Raw genomic sequence first — 22983 nt, 5'->3', positions numbered from 1 at the left:
ATAAGGATATTTTTAATCCTTTTCCGTTTAAAAAAAAGTAATGGTCTTTTGAAGGTATGTTTAAAATAGTGCTCTTAAACATATCATTGAGCAATTTTGGCATTTTAAGTTTGTCTGATGTTAACACTTTTTATATTCATCAAATTTTTAACAAATACTTGTCTTTTATTTTAGAGAAGTTTTTTTAGAAAAGAAAAAGCTTTTCCCTACAATCACTACCTTAGCGTTTGATGACCTTAATTTGAGAGCTAATTAACACCTTGTTTGGATGATCGTTACATATCGTTTCATAATATATCGTATCGTATGTATTGTACTGTATTATATCGTTTGATGAATACAATGTTTGAATGGATTGTCTTGTTTTGCCGTCGTTTCATGGTATCACGTACCAGTAATATCATGAATAAAATTGTGATATTATAAAGAAAAATTATGATACGATATATAAAAAGGTTGGTGTGACGACCCGGCCAGTCGTCTCATGAATTACCTCTCTGTTTCCCAATTTCTACTTCTTTATGCCTCGGTATCCGCATTTTATGTGATCGAGTTGATTAGTTTGCGTTCGGAGTGGATCTGGTAAGAAATGAGACACTTAGTCTCTTTTAAGAAGGTTTAAGTTGGAAAAGTCAATCGGATGTTGACTTATGAGTTAGAGGCTCGGATGTGAGTTCTGATGGTTCGGTTAGCTTCAGGAGGTGATTTGTGACTTAGGAGTGCGATCGAAATTGGTTTTGGAGGTCTGGTGTAAAATTAGGCTTGAATTGGCGAAGTTGGTATTTTGGCGATTTCCGGTTGGTAGGTGAGATTTTGATCCGAGGGTCGGAATGGAATTCCGAGAGTTTCTGTAGCTTCTTATGTCATTTGGGATGTGTGTGAAAAATTTCAAGTCATTCGGACGTGTTTTGGTTGGGTTTTTGATCGAAGCGTATTTCAGAAGTTTTTAGAAAACTTAGGCTTGAATTCAGTGTGAATTGATGGATTTCGTGTTGTTTGAGGTGTTTTGATGATTGAAACAAGTTTGAATGAGGTTTTAGGATGTTTTGGTGCATTTGGTTGAAGTACCGGAGGACTCGGATGAGTTTCAGGTGGTCAATCGGACCATTTTCTAAGTTGAAAAGTTGCAGATTTTGGGAGTCCAGGTGTTGCAGAAAATAACCCTTCGCGTTCGCGAGGGGTATGTCGCGTTCGCATAGAAGGGATTTGGGAGGCAGGAATTTAAGCCTTCGCATTCACGTTTGAAGGCTAGCGTTCGCGGAAGGCTAAGAGTGGATGCTTCGCATTCGCATGAGTTTGCTCGCGTTCGCATATAAGGAAATGGGGTCCAAGAGCAATTGTTCTTCGCGTTCGCGTGTGAGGGAACGTGTGTGCGTAAGTGTAAAGCCTGAATCATCGCGTTCGCGGAGGGTGAGTCGCGTTCGCATAAGGTTAATTTTGGCTAATTAAAAATGTGCTTCGCGTTCGCGAGGTTGAGGTCGCGAATGCGATGAAGAGATATCAGAACTGGGCAGAAAGTTTATAAGACATTTCCTCCGCGATTTTGAGCCATTTTTTCCACCATAGTTGATCATTTTGAGAGCTCTTTGAGGGAGATTGAAGATGGATTCAAGGAGAATTGATTGGAGGTAAGTTTTATGAATAAAAAACGTGATCCTATTGTGAAATTAACCTAGAAATTCATGGAACCTAAGCTAAAAATGGAAGAACTAGGGCTTGAGATTTTGAACTTTTAAATTGGGATTTGAAGGACCATTTGAGGTCGGATTTGAGAACTTTTGATATGTATGAGCTCGTGGGTTGATAAGGAATCTAATGATGTAAAAATTTCTGAGTTTCGAGAAGTGGGTCTGGGGCTCGGGTTTTTGCTAATTTCGGGATTTTCGATATTTTCGATTGTTTTCGCTTGGGTTTTGTTCCCTTAGCATATTGTGACGTATTCGTGCTGATTTTGGATAGATTCGACGCACGTGGAGGCCAATTCGAGGGGCAAAGGTGTCGTGAGCTAGAGTTGTAGCCGGTTCGAGGTGAGTAATGATTGTAAATGATGTCCTGAGGGTTTGAAACCCCGGATTGCACATCGTAGTGCTATATTGAGGTGAGACACGCGCTGGATGATGAGCGTGTGGTCTTTCACTATTAGGGATTGTGACTTGGTCCATCCCGATTGATGATTTTACCACGTATTTGACGGAAATTTATTTGTTATCATCACGATTTGGGCTGATTGCTATATTTGGGTTTCGCGCCAACTATTTGAACCCTTCGGAGATTTTTATCACTATTTCCTCACTGCTTTGACTTATTATTTGAACTCAGTCCTGTTGATGTCTACTGTTTTACAAACTCAGCCACCTTTACTCAAATTTGAAAACTTATATGATATTTCTAAATGATGTTTTGGGCTGAGAACTACTGTTTTACTAATGCCCGAGGTGCTTGTGATGATTTTCGAACTGAGTAAGGCCGAGGGCCATATGTGAGGATATGCTGAGTGATATGAGGCCGAGGGCCTGAGAAACTTTATATGCCACGAGGTGGCTTGAGTGATGTGAGGCCAAGTGATGATGCCACGAGGTGGCTTGATATAGCGTTTGGGTTGTAAGGGGCCTCTCCGGAGTCTGCACACCCACAGTGAGTGCGGGTACCCATTATGATCTGAGAGTGAGCCCGAGGGGCTAATACTGTTCTGAGCGATTGTACTGAGAGTGAGCCCGAGTGGCTGATACTGTACTGAGAGTGAGCCCGAGGGGCTGATACTGTTCTGAGCGATTGATACTGTGCCCGAGGGGCGGATTTCTACTGGATATTTACCTGTTAAAAATTTCCTGTTTTACTTATTTTAAAAAGGAGTTTCATTTGACTTCTTCACTGATTTACTGCCTTAAGTGATTTTACTGCTTAATATGGAATTGCTTTGTGCCTTTACGTGTTTTCATGCTTTCAGCCATTATTTATAATTATTACTCACTGAGTCGGAGTACTCACATTACTCTCTGCACCATGTGTGCAGGTTCAGGCATCACAGAGTCCGCTCCTGAGTGCTGATTCTCCCAGTCCAGGCAGTGATTCGAAGACTACGAGGTAGTTGTTGGCGTTCGCAGCCCCGTACCTCCTTTATCTTATCATTTTCATGTTTTTAGAACTATTGTATCGGATTTAGTGTTCAGTAGACTTGTATCCAGATTTCTTAGTTGCTCATGACTTGTGACACACCGGTTTGGGCTGTGTCGGGATGGTTTTTGTTGTTAGTATCGTTAAATTCTGCAATTTATAGATATTATATTATGTTTTATTGTCGTTTATGATAATTAATTGTTTAGAAGAGGTGTTTCGTTTTGGTCTGGCTGGCCTTGTCTTCACGAGAGGCGTCATCACGATCGGGTTCGGGAATTGGGTCGTGACAATTGGGTAAATGATAAAATAATATTATTTAATAATAATGAAGGGTGAGATTGAGAGAAAAACACAAGGAAACGATGTAACCACACCAAATCGGTCGTTACATAAAATGGCACATTTCATCATTACGTAACGACGGATTTAACGATACGATACAATAAAATTTAAGTAACAATCAAAACAAACATTGTATTTAAAGTAACAATACAATATGATACAACAGGTAACAACCATCCAAACAAGCTATAAGAGCTCTTTCGACCAAATTACCAAAAGTTATTTATTTGAAAAGTGTTTTTACTCAAAAGTATTTATTTGAAGAGTTTTAATTTGTATTTGGCCATTAACATTTGAGAAGTATTTTTTGCAATATTTAATAAACAAATTGTGTTTAGCCAATTTTTATAAAAAATACTTCTAAGTAGCAATTACGAAAAAAGGACGATAAATAATAAGTTTACACTTAGTATTTTAGAAGAGAGAAATGAATTTAAATATATATTATAAAAGAATTCAATTAATTTTAATTTTTATTTAGTTAGAATATGAAAAATAAAGTAAAATACATATTATCCAAAGCAATAGTATTAGGTATCCAACATTACTTATTGTTTACGTGATGATTCAATATAAATTAAATATCTTTCTCATAAGAGATTTATTTATATTTCAGAGACTATTTGAAAGAAGAATATGAGAAGAAAAATAAAAATACCATAAATATAAATTAAAGAAAAAAGGGATGGTAGAAATAAAAAAATAATAAAAAGTTAAACTAATGAAGAATAATTTAAAATAAATTAATTTTATAGTAAGGATACTGTCTTTCAAAAATTAATTTTTTGATTTTACTTCTTGGAAAAAGTTAAAAAAAATTAACTTTTTCGCAAAAGCAGAAAAACTGATTCTGCTGTTTTCAAAATTAATACTCCCTCCGTTCCAATTTATGTGAACATGTTTGACTGGGCACGGAATTTAAGAAAAAAATGAAGACTTTTGGAATTTAAGGTCATAAATAAGTTAAAAAGGGGCCCAGAGTATTTGTGTGGTTATAAAAGTTTTTCATTAAGGGTAGAGTTGTAAGTTTATACTAAATTGTTTCCAAATTTAGAAAGGGTTCATTCTTTTTGGAACGGACCAAAAGGAAATAGATTCATATAAACTGGAACGGAAGGAGCAGTACTTTTCATCAAATTTTAAAAAAAAAATGTACCTTTTTACTATATCATTTAAATTAGGTGCTTAATGTCACTTAAACTATGTCTGAGGACAGTATTATCCAGCACTTGAGCATTTCCATATTTTGACGTCATGGGTGTTCATTGACAAAGCAACTTTATTGTTAAAAAAATAATAATTTACTTTTGTTCTTTGGCGGTAGTAATTCTTTTTGTTCCTCGACAACTTCACCCTCTACTCCCCATGCATGTCTCCCCATTTTTGATAGTTGATCGTTGCATTTACATGAGCATTACTCCAATATCACGTTTTCTGGACCATACCATTCACAAATAATTAAAAATAAATTCAAATTTCAAAACAGACAGTACTAATATTTTCTAGTATTGCACCTATTTTTCTTTATTATAAAAGGACAAAAAATCGTTCATAGTCCATATGATGATTGCAAGTTGCTAATTCTAATTACGGAATAAGATTAGAAATAAACTTGAGTTGTATTTAAAAATTAAGAAAGCAACAAAATACAAACTATTGCGGCTGAATTAAGATAATTAATATCTTGTACAAATATTCCAATTTTAATTTTAAAAAAATGAGAGAACCCATGCAGTTGTTAGAGGTTATCTTAAATCCAACAGGCAAGGAAATTTAGCTTTTAAAAAGACTATGTAATAGTTCCCAAAAAAGATAGACTATTATATAATATTTGGATGGTGGGTGTACAATTTTTTTTGGAAATCTTTTTGGTTGAGTATTTTTGGTTGATTCACACTCCATTTTATGAGAAGTATTTATAGTTGCAAAGAAAATTAAAAACAAAGTATTTTTAAGGAATGTGTTGAAAAATGGAAAATGTAAAAAACCCTTTTAATGAGAAAATAGTTTTCCAACTCACTCAAATTTATTTTTTCATGTAATTATATTCCTGAAAATATTTGAATATTTATTTTTTGGAAATGTATTATTTTTTATTTTTTAAGTTTGCACATTGATAAAAGGGGCATAATCATTAAGAGCCCGTTTGGCCAAGCTGCCAAAATATGTTTATTTTGAAAAGTACTTTTTTTTAGAAGTACTTTTTTTAAAAGTACTTTTGAAAAAAAAAACTGTTTGTGTTTGGCCAATTCATTTAAGAAGTACTTATTGGAACATTTGGTAAATAATCTGTGTTTGGCCAATCATTTTAAAAATTGCTTTTGAGTGTCAAATTACCAAAAAGGATAGTACCAAGGTCGTGTAATTTTTTTAAACATAAAAATGAACTTAAATATTTATCGAAAGAGACTTTTATTGTTTTTTATTTTCTTTAATTAAAATATAAAACATAAAGTAAGAAAATATATTAAAGATTTAAATCAATTTTACTATAGTTATACTAAAGTATATGATATTATCTAGTATATAATTACTTAGTTTTTATATGATGATTTAATTCATTAAAATAACATCATTCAGTATAAATTAGAAGTCTATCCACAAATTACTATATATTGATAATCCCTCATGAAACAATAAGTAAAGCCGCTCACACATGATAATACTTCTCAACAATTTCGTCTCTGCTTCTATCACACAACGCTTCAATATTAGTAGAAGACTTGCTCACATTTCTAAAGGAATATCAGAAGGCTGATCTCCTTCATCAATCTCTGCAATAATATCTTCATTAGCATAATAGTTGAATTCTTTATCGGTAAATTAAAAGAATATTGTCGGATTAAATTATTTATAGCCATGATAGTTGTAACTAGATGATTTTGAATGTCAAACTTAAAAGATGGTATAGAGCGTAAAATAAAAATAATTTTAAATATATAAAAAAAATCGTAAAAGAAATAGTTAAATATGTTTAAATTCTAATTCAAAAAGGGTAACTAATTATTAACAACACATAATGTATAATTTATTTATTTTTTAAAAATTTAAATTCAAAAAGAAACTAATTATTACCTAACCTTGCTAACTTTGTCCTAAAATACTAAGTGACCTATTGTGAGGCTACCACTTGACTTTATGAATGCATTTTCTTCTTCTTTTAATAATATATAGATAGATTATGCAATGCAATTGTAAATTTATTACTTATTTGTAGGTCATTTTCACAAATCAGATTTGATAACTGTTTTATAGAATCAGGAACTAATAGCATATAATAGAAGAAATTATAAATAATTATTTGAAGGAAGAGAATTAATAATCCAAAGAAGATGCAGATAATTTGCTTTAGTATGAAAAAAGAAGAAGATAATTTGGAAAGTTACGAGACATTACACAAAGAAAAGAACAAAAACAAGAACAGTCAAGAAAATTTTGAAAAGTTACAATATAATTCATATATATGTGATATCTTTAATTTTAATAGGATGGTAAAAACTAGAAACAAAAATAAAAAGAAAAATCTAAAATTAGTAAGGAATAATTTGAAAAATATAAATTTATGATAAAGATAGTTTTATCTTGAATAAATTAATTTTCTACTTTTCCTTCTCCTTCTTGGAAGAAGCTAGAATTAGGAGTGTTAAACGACAATTTGCACCATTCTTATATTTAAGTATAGAAACTTTGTGGTCATCTAACTTTAGTTTTGACTTTTGAAAAAGTAATTTCGAGAAGAACAACTTGATAACACTTTTTTATCTAATACATCATTCAATTATTTACTTATTATTAATTTCGATACTTTACACGTAATTGTGTATTTATAAAATCTATTTCAATATTTAAAAATGCTTTTTAGCACTTCCACTTTATCAGCTATTGTGACGATTCGGCCGGCCGATCTTAAGAATTTAACGCCCCGATCCCCTATTAACTATTTTCCCCGTGTTTATTTCTGCTATTTTGATTTGTCGGGATGTTCGATTTCGCGTTTTGGGACACTTAGTCCCTAAATGAGATCTTAAGTGTTAGAGAGTTGACCGTAATCAGAACAGTGTGAAGACGGCCTCGCAATGAAAATCTGATGGTTTCGTTAGCTCCGTTGGATGATTTCGGGCTTAGGGGCTTGTTCGGATTGTGTTTTGGAGGTCCGTAACTAATTTAAAGCTTGAAATGCCGAAAGGTCGATTTTTGAAGTTTCCGGTCCGATAGTGAGATTTTGATCCGAGGGTCGAAATGGAATTCCGGAAGTTGGAGTAGCTCCGTAGTGTTGAATGTGACGTGTGTGCATAATTTTCGGTCATTCGGACGAGGTTTGATAGACTTTTTGATCGAAAACGTATTTTTAGAGTTTTTGGGATTTTTAGGCTTGAATCCGATGAAAAATAGGTGTTTTGATGTTATTTGAGCGTTCCGAAGGTTGGAACAAGTTTGAATGAAGTATGAGATATGTAGGTAGGTTTGGTTGAGGTCCCGGGGACCTCGGGATGATTTCAGATGGTTGACGGAAGGATTTCGGAGTTTTGAAGTTGCAGCTTCAGTTGTTTTCTGTCATGACTGCACCTGCGAGTGTGGGACCGCAGATGCGGAGCTGCAGAAGCGGCGGATCTACCACAGAAGCGGAAATGGGGAAGTTCAGCAGGGACCGCAGAAGCGGTAGGATTTCCGCAGGAGCGGTACCGTATCTGCGGACGGGGAGTCGCAGATGCGGAAGATGGCTTTAAGTGGGAAGTCGCAGATGCGACCCTTGTTCCGCAAAAGCGGGACCGCAGATGCGGTAACAGCTGGGCAGAAATAGGAAATTTTGAGGGTTTAGTTTCAAAAGTTGGAAATTCGATTTGGAGCTCGGGAGAGGGCGATTTTGAGAGGAAATTGAAGAGGTGATCATTGGGTAACAATTCTTTAACCCTTTCTAGTTATATTCCGTCAATCTATAGTTAGTTTCATCATATAAATTCGGATTGGAGATGAAAATTGGGGAAAAGTTGGAAGAAAGTTCTTAGACCTAGAATTCGACTTTTGATTGGGAATTTGACCTTAGATTTGGTTAACTTTGGTATGCATGAACTCGTGAGAGTATGAGGATTCTGAAAATATAAATTTTACCCAATTCTGAGACGTGGGACCGAGGGGCGTTTTGGTCATTTTACCTAATTTCGCGTATTAGCTTAGAATTTTTTAGAATCAGTTACTTGAAGTGTTACATACGTTATGCAATTGTATTGAATAGATTTGGGCCATTTGGAGTCGATTACTCGTGGCAAGAATGTGGTTTTCGGATTGATTATTGAGCCAGTTCGAGGTGAGTGGCTTGTATAACCTTGTGTGGGGGACCTTCCCCTTAGGATTTGGTATATTTGGTAATTGAAATACCTTGTACGTAAGGTGACAAGTGCGTATTTGTGCTAATTGTTGGAAATCTGATTTTCATTAAGTAATTACTAGTATGCTTCCTTTCCTATTTTCATTACTTGCACTATTAAGCCTGTTGTTAGCTTAGGAAAGCATGTCTAAGTGACTTAATTGTTTACTTGCTCACACTGCCTTACCTGAATTCTGTGCAGCATGCTAGGCTAGAATTACTTGTTGCCTTAATATGAAATTGCCATTTTTGAAAATTTTCCTATTCCTGCTGTGTATTTATATTGAGACTATGGATGTGGGATTCTGGTAGCTCCCCTTGTCTGTTTATCTGCGAGGCGACCCTTCGGAGACTTCGAGGTATATTTGTCGCGTCTGTAGACCGAGGAGTCTCTCTATATTCTCTCTTGTAGTTACAACCCTTCTGTATTTACTTGTTTTAGACTATTCTGGAGTTAGAGCACTATGTAATATCCTTAGCTTGTGATTCATGGGTTTCCGGGTCTTGGAAGTATGTATCGGTTTGAGAGTTAAATATTGTGTATGCCAAGCGGCACTTTTAAATACTGTTTTATTCCTCTAATTCTGTTTTAAATCATTTAATTGCCGCAATTTGGTTTATCTTCTGCAATTTAGGCTTACCTAGCGTAGAGACTAGGTGCCGTCACGATGGTTCATGGAGGGCGAACCAGGGTCGTGTCAAGTTGGTATAAGAGCTCTAGGTTCATAGGAGTCATGGATCATAAGCCGGTCTATTAGAGTCTCGTTGATCGGTACGAAGACGTATGTACTTATCTACGAGAGCCTATGTAACCGTTAGGAAAGTTCCACTTCATTTAATTTCCTTGTCGTGCGAGATTTTGATATCACAATTCTATACTTTTGTCTTCTATTCTCTCACAGATGGTGAGGACACGCGCTACCCGAGATGATCAGGCACCTGCGCCCTCTATTACAGCCGTTAGAGGCTGGGGCCGGGGTAGAGGCCGAGGACGCGCACGTGGTGCAGCCAGAGCACCTGCGCGAGCTACTGGCGAGGTACCACCAGCAGTTCCAACCGGAGTCCAGGAACCTAATACGCCTATTGTTACCACTACGCTAGTTCTTCAGGAGACTCTTACACAGTTCATGAGCATGTACACCACTTTGGCTCAGACAGGGTTGCTTCCTCTTGCTACAGGTACATCTAAGGCCGGGGGAGGAGCATAGACTCCGGCCGCCCGCACTCCTGAGCTGCGAGTACATGTTGAGCAGGTCCTTGAGATTATTCCTGTACAGCCTGCAGTCTGAGATCAGCCCGAGGACAGGGCAGCGACTTCCGAGGATGAGCAGTTGAGGCTTGAGAGGTTCAAGAAGTAGAAGCCTCCTATTTTCAGCGGTCTAGCATCGGATGATACTATGGGATTTCTAGATGAGTACTACCGCATTCTCTGTACCATGGGTATATCAGGATAGAGCGGGATTTCCTTCACTACTTTCCAGCTTCGAGGAGCCGTCTATGAGTGGTGGCGCACCTATGAGTTAGACAGTCCGGATGAGGCTGCTTCACTGACTTGGACTTAGTTTTCAGATCTGTTCCTGAGAGAGTATGTTCCTCAGAGCCTCAGGGATGCATGGCACGCAGATTTTAAGCATTTGTGCCAGGGTGCTATGACTGTCTCAGAGTAAGCTATCCGTTATACCAGTTTGGCTAGGCATGCACCAGCCTTGGTTTCTACTGTTCGCGAGAGGGTTCGCCAGTTTATTGAGGGTCTTATTCCCAGCATCAGGTCTAGCATGGCTCGTGAGTTGGAGATGGATATTTCTTATCAGCAGGTGGTGAGCATTGCTAGGAGGATTGAGGGTATGCATGCTAAGGAGAGGGAGGGGAGGGAGGCCAAGAGGTATCGAGAGTCGGGCCATTTCTCTGGTGCCCGTGCCCCAGCAACAGGTCGTCATGGTAGGGGTTATATGAGTCGCCCTGTTCATTCAGCTCTTCCAGCAACCAGTGGTATTCCAGCTCCTCATAGACCTCAGGAGCCTTATTATGCACCTCCGGTATCTAGCATGCCTCCTGCGCGGCGTGCTTTCAGAGGTCAGTCCAGCAGACCTGGCCCGAGCCAGTCACAGCTACCACGTCTTCCCAGAGCTTGTTTTGAGTGTGGTGACATATGCCATATGGTGAGGGATTGTCCTATACTTGGGAGGGGTGCACCTCCACATACTTCTCAGCCATAGCGTGCCCCGCAGAGTTCTCAGGCCATGGTTACAGCTCCAGTTGCTACCCAGCCTGCTCAGCCAGCCAGAGGTGGAGGTCGGGGAGGTAGAGGTCACCCTAGAGGGGGAGGCTAGGCCAGATACTATGCTCTTCCTGCCCGTATCAAGGATGTTGCCTCCGATTGTGTCATCACAGGTATTATATTGGTTTGTCACAGAGATGCATCGGTTCTATTTGATCCAGGCTCCACTTACTCTTATGTGTCTTCTTATTTTGCTCTGCATTTAGGCGTACCTCGGGATTCTTTGAGTTCCTCTTTTTATGTTTCTACTCATGTGGGTGATTCTCTTGTTATGGACCACATTTATCGGTCGTGTTTGGTTGCTCTTAGTGGTTTTGAGACCAGAGCCGATTTATTGTCACTCAGCATGGTAGATTTTGACACTATCTTGGGCATGGACTGGTTGTCGCTCCATTATGCAATCCTTGATTGTCACGCCAAAACCGTGACGCTGGCCATGCCAGGTGTACCACGTGTTGAGTGGAGGGGTACTTTAGATCACACTCCCACTAGAGTTATTTCTTCTCTTAAAGCTCAGCGTATGGTTGAGAAGGGGTGACACGTATTTAGCTTATATGAGATATGTCAGTATTGATACCCCTTTAGTTGATTCAATTCCAATAGTACGGGATTTTCCCGATGTGTTTCCAACTGATCTCCCAAACGTGCCGCCTGATAGAGATATTGATTTTGGCATTGATCTGTTGTCGGGCACTCAGTCCATTTCTATTCCTCCGTATCGTATGGATCCTCCTAAGTTGAAGGAGTTGAAGGATCAGTTACATGAATTGCTTGATATGGGTTTTATTCGGCCCAGTGTATCACCTTGGGGTGCTCCTGTCTTGTTTGTGAAGAAAAAGGATGGTTCTATGCGTATGTGTATTGATTATCGCCAGCTGAACAAGGTTACAGTGAAGAACTGTTATCCCTTGCCTCGTATTAATGATCTATTTGACCAACTTCAGGGCGCACGGGTGTTTTCTAATATTGACTTGCGCTCAGGTTACCATCAGTTGAAGATTTGGGAGCCAGATAACCCGAAGACTGCTTTCAGGACTCGGTATAGTCATTACGAGTTCCTTGTTATGTAATTTGGGTCCAATGCCCCAGCAGCCTTTATGCATTTTATGCATAGTGTGTTCCGGTTGTATCTTGACTCGTTTGTCATTGTCTTTATTGATGATATTCTGGTGTATTCCCGGATTCGGGAAGATCATGAGCAGCACCTGAGGACTGTGCTTCAGACTTTGAGAGAGAATAAGTTATAAGCTAAATTCTCGAAATGTGAGTTTTGGTTGGATTCAGTGGCATTCCTAGGCCACGTAGTGTCGAGTGAGGGTATTCAGGTGGATCCGAAGAAATAGAGGTCGTGCAGAGTTAGCCCAGACCATCCTCAACTACAGAGATCCGCAATTTCCTTGGCTTGGCGGGTTACAGCCGCCGTTTTGTTGTGGGGTTTTCATCGATTGTAGCCCCTATGACCAGACTGACCTAGAAGGGTGCTCTGTTCCAGTGGATGGAGGAGTGTGAGGCGAGCTTTCAGAAGCTCAAGACGGCTTTGACTACAACCCCAATTTTGATATTGCCTACAGGTTCGGGGTCTTATACAGTTTATTGTGATGCCTCAAGGATTGGCCTCGGAGTGGTATTGATGCAGGATGGTAGAGTGATTGGCTAAGCATCCAGACAATTGAAGGTACATAAGAAGAATTATTCTGTCCACGACTTTGAGTTAGCTGCCATTGTTCACGCCCTGAAGATCTGGCGCCATTTTTTATACGGTATGCCTTGTGAGATTTATACTGACCATCGGAGCTTGCAGCACTGTTCAAGCAAAAGGATCTAAATTTGCGCCAGAGGAGATGGTTAGAATTGCTGAAGGATTATGATATCACTATTTTGTATCACCCGGGCAAGGCCAATGTGGTGGCCGATGCCTTGAGTCGCCGGGTAGAGAGTTTGGAGAGTTTGACTTATTTACCAGCAAGGGAGAGACCTATGTCGATGGATGTGCAGGCCCTAGCCAGCCAGTTTGTGAGAGTGGATTTTTCAGAGCCCAGTCGGGTTCTAGCTTGCGTAGTTTCTCGATCTTCCTTATTTGATCGTATCAGGGTAGGGCTGGGCATAATTTGGTAAATACCGAATTACCGTACCAAAATCGAAATTTTTTGTTTTTGGTATACGGTATTTCGGTATTTGGTATGGTATTTGGTTTATGTTTTAAAAAAAAATTGGTATTAGGTATGGTATTTGGTATTTTAAAATAAAATACCGAAATACTGATACTATACCGAAATATATATTATATTACACAAAACACATATTATCAATTATAACATAAATATAAAAAATCTAAAAATTTTACTTTCCTTTATTCTCAAAGTTCATCAATTAACTCTAAACAAGTAACAAGACATTCTAATGATCAAATATTCTTTTATGTACAATTTTCTCTATTTGGATCAATATTTGCTAGTTTTGGAAAAAGGTTTTGTTAACAAACATTTTCAGTTTTGCATTTTTGAGTACTTTAATTAAGAATATTAGAGTGTATGGTTCTATGCACTAGTTAGTATTTAAACCGAATAAACCGAAGTTACTGAACCGAATAAATCAAAACCGAAAGGAGAAAAATCGAACCATACCGAATTTAATTAGGTACAGTATTGGTAGAGAATTTTAAGAAATCGAATACCGAAAATACTGAACCAAAATATCTAAATACCGTACCGTACCGACCGATGAACACCCCTATATCAGGGAGCGGCAGTATGATGACCCTCATTTGCTTGTCCTTAAGGACAAGGTTCAGCACAGTGACGCCAGAGATGTGACTATTGGTGATTATGAGGTATTGAGGATGCAGGGTCGGATTTGTGTATCCAATAATTATGGGCTTCGGGAGTTGATTCTGGAGGAGGCTCATAGCTCGTGGTATTCCATTCATCCGGGTGTCGCAAAGATGTATCAGGATTTGAGGCAACACTACTGGTGGAGACGGATGAAGAAAGATATAGTTGGATTTGTAGCTCGGTGCTTCAACTGTCAGCAGGTGAAGTATGAGCACCAGAGACCAGGTGGATTGCTTCAGCAGATAGAGATTCCGGAGTAGAAGTGTGAGCGGATCACCATGGACTTTGTAGTTGGTCTCCCACGGACTTTGAGAAAGTTCGATGCTATTTGGGTGATTGTGGATCGGCTGACCAAGTCTGCTTACTTCAATCCTATGTGTACTACTTATTCTTCGGAGCGGCTGGCAGAGATCTATATCCGGGAGATTGTTCGCTTACATGGTATTCTAGTTTCCATCATTTAGATAGAGGTACTCAGTTTACATCACGATTTTGGAGAGCCGTTCAGCATGAGTTGGGTTCTCAGGTGGAGTTGAGTACATCATTTCACCCTCAGACGGACGGACAGTCCGAGCGCACTATTTAGATTATTGAAGATATGCTCCGTGCGTGTGTGATTGAGTTTGGAGGGTCTTGGGATCAGTTCTTGCCATTGACAGAGTTTGCCTACAATAAAAACTATCATTCCAACATTCAGATGGCGCCGTACGAGGCTTTATATGGTAGGCGGTGTAGATCCTCGGTGGGTTGGTTTGAGTCGGGTGAGGCTAGATTATTGGGCACAGACTTAGTTCGGTATGCTTTGGAGAAGGTTAAGGTGATTAGGATAGACCCCGTACAGCCCAGTCCAGACAAAATAGCTACGCGGACCGGAAGGTTTGTGATGTTTCCTATATGGTTGGAGAGCGGGTTCTGCTTCGGGTTACGCCTATGAAGGGCGTTATGAGATTTGGGAAGAAAGAGAAGTTGAGTCCGAGGTATATTTGCCCTTTTGAGATATTGAGGAGCCAGTGGAAATATTGGACAGGCAAGTTAGAAAGCTGAGGTCAAAGAACATCGCATCGGTAAAGGTTCAGTGGCGGGGTCAGCCGGTTGATGAGGCGACCTGGAAGACCGAGCAGGATATGCGCAGCCATTACCCTCATCTTTTCACTACTTCAGGTATGCCTTTATGCTCGTTCGAGGACGAACGAATGTTTAAGTGTAGGAGGATATGACGACCGGGCCGGTCGTCCGAATAATTTAACGCCCCGATCGACTATTAACTACTTTCCCCGTGTTTATTTCTGCTATTTTCATTTGCCGGGATGTTCGGTTTCGAGTTTCAGAGAATTTTTGGACACTTAGTCCCTAAATGAGAGCTTAAATGTTGGAGAGTTGACCGTAATTGGAACAGTGTGAAGACAATCTCGAAATAGAAATCCGATGGTTCCGTTAGCTCCGCTGGGTGATTTCGGGCTTAGGGGTGTGTTCGAATTATGTTTTGGAGGTCTGTAGCTAATTTAGGCTTGTAATGCCGAAAGGTCGAATTTTGAAGTTTCCGGTCCGATAGTGAGATTTTGATTCGAGGGTCGGAATGGAATTCTGGAAGTTGGAGTAGCTCCGTAGTGTTGAATGTGACATATGTGCAAAATTTCAAGTCATTCGGACGAGGTTTGATAGACTTTTTGATCGAAAGCGTATTTTTAGAGTTTTTGGAATTTTTAGGCTTGAATCCAATGAAAAATAGGTGTTTTGATATTATTTTGAGCATTCCGAAGGTTGGAACAAGTTTGAATGAAGTTATGGGATATGTATGTAGGTTTGGTTGAGGTCCCGGTGACCTCGGGATGATTTCGGATGGTTGACGGAAGGATTTCGGAGTTTTGAAGTTGCAGCTTCAGCTGTTTTATGTCATAACTGCACCTGCGAGTGTGGGACCGCAGGTGCGGAGCCGCAAAAGTGGCGGATCTACCGCAAAAGCGGAAATGGGGAAGTTCAGCAGGGACTGCAGAAGCGGTAGGATTTCCGCAGGAGCGGTACCGCATCTGCGGACGGGGTTCGCAGATGCGGAAGATGGCTTTAAGTGAGAAGTCACAGATGCGACCCTTGTTCCGTAAAAGCGGTCCCAGGACCGCAGATGCGGAAACAGCTAGGCAGAAATAGGAAATTTTGAGGGTTTAGTTTCAAATGTTGGAAATTCGATTTAGAGCTCGGGAGAGGGCGATTTTGAGAGGAAATAAAAGAGGAGATCATTGGGTAACAATTCTTTAACCCTTTCTAGTTATATTCCATCAATCTATAGTTAGTTTCATCATTTAAATTCGGATTGGAGATGAAAATTGGGGAAAAGTTGGAAGAAAGTTCTTAGACCCAGAATTCAACTTTTGATTGGGAATTTGACCTTAGATTTGGATAATATTGGTATGCATGAACTCGTGAGAGTATGAGGATTCTGAAAATATAAATTTTACCCGATTTCGAGATGTGGGCCCAAGGGGTATTTTGATAATTTTATCTAATTTCGCGTATTAGCTTAGAATTTCTTTGTAGAATTAGTTACTTGAAGTGTTATTTACGTTATGCAATTAAATTGAATAGATTTGGGTCATTTGGAGTCGAGTACTCGTGGCAAGAACATGGTTTTGGATTGATTATTGAGCCGATTCGAGGTAAGTGACTTGTCTAACCTTGTGTGGGGGACCTTTCCCTTAGGATTTAGTATATTTGGTAATTGAAATACCTTGTACGTAAGGTGACGAGTACGTACTTGCGCTAATTGTTGAAAATCTGGTTTTCATTAAGTAATTACTAGTATGTTTCCTTTCTTGTTTTCATTACTTGCACTATTAAGCTTGTTGTTAGCTTAGGAAAGCATGTCTAAGTGACTTAATTATTTTACTTGCTCACACTGCCTTACATGAATTCTCTGCAGCATGCTAGGCTAGAATTACTTGTTGCCTTAATATGAAATTGCCATTTCTAAATATTTGCCTGTTGCTGCTGTGTATTTACATTGGGACTACGGATGTGGGGATCCGGTAGCTCCCCATTGTCTGTTTATTTTGGGACTATGGATGTGGGATTCCGGTAGATCCCCCTGCACAGTTATATGGAACTACGGGAATGCACCCGGTAGATTCCCCCAGTACTGGATATTTACATTTGAGACTATGAAACGGGATTCTGGTAGATCCCCGCGCACTATGAGTTGGACTACGGGACGGGATCCCGAGAGATCCATTGGATATGTATATTTAGGACTATAGGACGGTATCCTGGGAGATCCCCGATTGTTATTTTGGTGTTGAACCGTATTTCTTTCGGTGTTTACCTTGTCTCTGTAATAGTTGTTATTGCCCTTTATATCTTGTGTTACTTTTATTGCTATACTTAATTATACTATTGTGTTCTACACTGTTAAACTTTATATTTTATTTAACCTCAGTAGGGCCCTGATCTTCCTCGTCACTACCCAACCGAGGTTAGGCTTGGCACTTACTAAGTACCGTTGTGGTGTACTCATGCCCTTTTTGCGCATGTTTTTCATGTGCAGATCCAGGTACCTTGACTCAGACATACCATCCTTGAGGCGAGGTGACCCTTTGGAGACTTCGAAGTATATCTGCCGCGTCCGCAGACCGAGGAGTCTCACTCTATTCTCTCTTGTAGTTACAACCCTTCTGTATTTACTTGTTTTAGACTATTTTGGAGTTAGAGCACTATGTAATATCTGTAGCTTGTGATTCATGAGTTTCCGGGTCTTGGAAGTATGTATCGGATTGCGAGTTAAATATTGTGTATGCCGAGCGGTACTTTTAAACACTGTTTTATTACTCTAATTCTGTTTTAAATCATTTAATTTCTGCAATTTGGTTTATCTTCCGCAATTTAGACTTACCTAGTCTTAGAGACTAGGTGTTGTCACGATGGTTCATGGAGGGCGAACCGGGGTCGTGACACCTATATACAATCAATCGAAATTTAACCGGAATAAATCATGTCAAACACTAAGTCAAATTTCTAACAACATTTTATACTCAAACTCTGCTAAATTTGAATTTAACCGGAATAATTCATGTCACGACCCTAAAATCGGCCCGATCGCGATGACGCCTATCGTGAAACTTGGTTAGCCGACACAATTTCCAAATCAAACCATCTTTCTATAAAAGTCATTTTTAAGCCATTAATTAAAAAGAAATCTCATAATGTAAGTCTAAATGACCAATGCGGAATAGATACACAAGCCCGACATCGGGGTGTCACAAGTCACGAGCAACTACATCTCTGTCTCAATACAATAAAGTCTAAACAAGACTGGAAGACCATACTAAATAAAGCTAGGAAAAGAAGGAGAGAGAAGAACAGGGCTGCAAACGCCATGCAGCTGCCTTGTCGACTCTGAAATCCTGTTGAATGGACAATCAATGCTCACTATCCTTACCTACAACTCTTGTATCTTCACACAAGGTGCATGGAGTAATGCGAGTACGCCAACTCAGTAAGTAATAAAAGTGAATGAAAGCTGAGCAGTAAGAAACACATAATTTCATGTCATAACACTACAACAAATATAGTACATTGCAAAGAAAGTACAGAAACCTTCTTTCTCGTAAAATAACTCAGCTTCAGTAAAACCTTTCCTTATTTTAAAACATCTTTCAATAGTTTCAAGCGAGTGATGAAAGCATCTTTCAATAGTTTCAAACGAGTGATGAAAATAGTGAGAAAAAGGATAGAAACGTATCAGCCCCTCGAGCAAAACATGTACTATAAACCGTCCCTCGTACATAAAATCAACAGAACCAGCCTCTCGGGCTACCTCACAATCACTCGTAATCAGCTCCTCGGGCATAACATGAATCAAGAACCGCCCCTCGAGAAAAATATGGATCAAGAACAGCCCCTCGGGCAACAACATAAATCAACAACAACCTATCGGGCTACATCACATCACTCACACTAGGTATCCGTGCTCACCGGGGGTGTTCAGATTCCGGAGGGGTACCTACAGCCTAAGCGTTGTAACAAGACACCTCGTGGCATAATAAATTAGGCCCTCGGACTCACAATATTATGGATCAGTAACAACCTATTGTGGGGTACAACTTGATCCTCTAATATCCTCACAACACAGGCCCTTGGCCTCACTCAGTCAGAAATCTCTCAAGCCCCTCGGGTAACAGTAAAACAGGAAGCTCAGCCCAAAATATCATTCAAAGAATCAAAACGGAGTAAATATGACTGAGTTATGAAATCAGTAAAATACAGCATAACTGAGTACAGATAATAAGTTAAAACAGTAAGGAATAGTAGTAAAAAGCCCTAAGGGTCCAAAACAGTTGGCACGAGGCCCAAATATGGCATTCAGACCAAAACATAGTAATACTTTCCAAAACACAATAATATCAAACAATTTTCAATCAAATACGCGACTTAATAGTCGTACGGGATGAACCAAGTCAAAATCCCCAACGGTACATGACCCCACGCTTGTTATCTAACGTGTGAGTCACCTCAATGTAGCATAACGATGTGAAATCTGGGGTTTCATACCCTCAGGACAACATTTACAATCATTACTTACCTCAATTCGGTCCAAACTCTAGCCCGTGATGCCTTTGCCCCTTGACTCGGCCTCAACTCATGTTGAATCTATCATAAATCTGAATCATAACATCAATATATGCTAAGGGAACGAAGCTCATGCGAAAATAATCAAATTACATCAAAATTCCTAAATTGGTCAAATCCAACCCCCGGGCCTACATCTCGGAATTCGATAAAAATCACATTAATAGAATCCTTATCCTCCCATGAGTCCGTACATACCAAGAACATCAAAATCGGACCTCAAATGGTCCCTCAAATCCCCAATTTACACTCTCCAATTTCAAGCCCTAATTCCCCAATTTTAGGCTTTAAATCCCACTAATTTCATGTCCAATTAGTTAGAAATCATCATAAAATCGAGTATTGAGTTCAAAAATCTTACCTCCAAGTGTTTTCCTTCGATTCCCTCTTTAATCCCTCTCAAAAAGCTTCAAAACCGCTCAATAATGGTAGAAAATAGACTAAAAATCGTGAAGGCAACTATTTAAACATTCTGCCCAGGGATAAATTCCTTCTTCGCGAATGCGGTAGCTCCCTCGCGTTTGCGGAGCACAAAATTCCACTGACCAATTATTCCTCCTTCGCGAACACGACATCCTCCAAGCGAACGCAAAGCTTCAACTGTCCAAGCCTTCAAGAACGCGACCTTACCTACGCGAACGCGAAGCTCAAAACTCTTGGGGTCCCAGCTGTTCCAATTACCCAATGCGAACGCGACTCCTCTCACGCATTCGCGATTCACTGGAATCCAAACCTATGCGAATGCGACCCAGACTTGCGAACGCGAAGAACATTTTCTCCTCTAGGCCCAACTCTTCTTCGCGAAGGTAGGACTATCTTCGCGAACGCGAAGAACAAATTCTTCTGCAATAAAAACCAAAAAACCTGCAACTTCCCAAAACAAGAATTTGATTTGCTAACCACCCGAAACTCACCCGAGGCCTCGGGACCTCAACCAATCATGCCAACATATCCCATAATATTATTCAAACTTGTTCCAACCTTCGGAACACTTAAAACAACATGAAAACATCAAATCACCCTCGGATTCAAGCCTAAGAATTCCAAAACATCCAAATTTCGTTTTCGATCAAAAAGTTTGTCAAACCTCGTCCGAATGACCTAAAATTTTTCACACACGTCCCAAATAACACAACGGACCTACTCCAATTTTCGGAATTCCATTCCGATCCTATATCAAAATTTCCACTACCAACCGGAAAATGCCAAAATTCCAATTTCTCCAATTCAAGCCTAAATCTATCCCAGACTTCCAAAATACACTCTGATCACACTCCTAAGTCCCAAATCACCTCACGAAGCTATCTGAACCATAAAACCAAGTTTCGAGATCATTTACTCACAAGTCAATTTCCGGTTGACTTTTTCCAACTTTATAATCAACTTAAGAGACTAAGTGTCTCATTTCTCTTTACAATCATTCTGAACCCGAGCCAACCAACTCAACACAACATAAAAGAGTTGAACCACACAAAATGAAGCAGAAATGGGAGAAACAGAGCTAAAATTCTCGGAACGACCGATCGGTCGTTACATTCTCTCTTACTTATACATACGTTCATCATCGAACGTGTCTAGAGTTGTTCCAAAAGCCAACAAATTGCCGTATAACCTTACCATGCACATACTCGGGGGTGATCCCACGTCACCCTATCCCATATAGGTCTGATTACACAACATAACTGAAATTTCACAATCCAACCTAGCCCATTAAACTTAGAACCCAATTTCCACTCCCGAAATTACATATAAGAGTAGGACCTCACATCTATACTCTGAATAAGTCTGAACAAGCTGTAACAAACCATACCTTCAACCCTAGATGCGATTACATGATATACCCCATAACTCAGACACTCGTAGTGATAGCTTCCAATCACGACAGCTGCACACAACAACCAAATACCGATAATAAATCTCTTATCAATTAAAGTCTCATTCCAACACTTTCATATACTGCCAATGATGAAAGAAACACGCAAAATCGTAATCATTCCTCAGATTAGCCATTCATGAAGCTCACTCTCCTTTGGCAAGAACCATAGTAAATTTCTAAGCTGAATCCTGATATTATCCTTCCAACATGCTGAAATTGAATCTGATAGTATTCATTATAGATCTCAATGACCTCATCTCATCCAACACGACTACTCTAGTGATATGACACATCGATACAATCTAGATCCACAACCTGTACGACCCGCGCACCAATAAGCAACAGTCCAAATGTACTCAAATCATGGAAAAATGACTCAAATAAGAGAACTGTACTGCAAGCTCACTAATACCACCACCACACAATGCTAAGATCCAATCATATATCGAAGAACCAGAATACACGAATCTAGCCCGAAGGATCATACCTCCATATAACTTCGTTGCAATGCGCGACCCTATCCAAACACTGGTCCACATGAAACACCTCAAGTCACTATGCTCAAAAGCAACACCCACACACAATTTGATATCTAGTACCAAAAGCAAATCATCATAACCACGGCAAAGCAAATGACATAACACCACACAAACCCAAAAGGGCACAACCGATACTCCATCCACTGAGCAATACCTCATACTCTTCCCACTCGAATTTCACTATGAGACCCCAATAGAACCGCACCATATGTGCCTTTAACCAACAAATCATAACGCCTTACAACACGGAAAGGTAACTCATAGATCACCCTATAACACAAATAAACTCAATAACAATCGAACCAACACACCCCTCAACAATAGCAACTCGGAGTCAACAAAGCTGACTCGATGCAAAACACACATCCATATTGGCCTACCAATGAACCCTTTGTCAAGGAGTTCCTGAAGCTGCTCCTCCAACTCCATTGGTGCCATACGATATGGTTCTCGGCACCAAATCAACAACCTTGTCCGGCAGCATGCCCGGCCGCAGGAACACATCCGAAAAATACCTCACGGAGACCAAATAAGAAAACAACCCTTCCCAACCATCCGCTGGATCTTTAAAAATGAAATCACCCTACCTGGGAACATAATCCGTTGAACCTCATCACTAAATTCGTGGCATCCTCGGCATAGCCAACATCACCGTCTTAGCGCAACAGTCTAGAATAACACGACACGAAGATGACTAACCCATACCCAGCATCACACCACAATCTAACATACTAAGCAACAAACGATCCACTTGGGTATCCAATCCCCGATAGTCACCACACAAGGCTGATACACGCGACCCACAACCACAACATAACATGTTTATGAGAACTCATAGTCTCCAAATCCATATAGCACACGAATCACCATATCTGATCCCAACTCCACCTTCCGAATATACAACACACATCTAATACCCAATCATCCCACAAGGGGTACTCTTATAATTCTTCTGTGCTACCAAAAATGCTTGAATATCAGCAGTCGATCCAACAAAAGAGTGTCGCAATACTAATAAA

This window comes from Nicotiana sylvestris, chromosome 3 (assembly GCF_000393655.2).
Source record: "Nicotiana sylvestris chromosome 3, ASM39365v2, whole genome shotgun sequence".
NCBI classification, from domain to species: domain Eukaryota; kingdom Viridiplantae; phylum Streptophyta; class Magnoliopsida; order Solanales; family Solanaceae; genus Nicotiana; species Nicotiana sylvestris.
Note: the sequence above shows the minus strand (reverse complement) of the source record.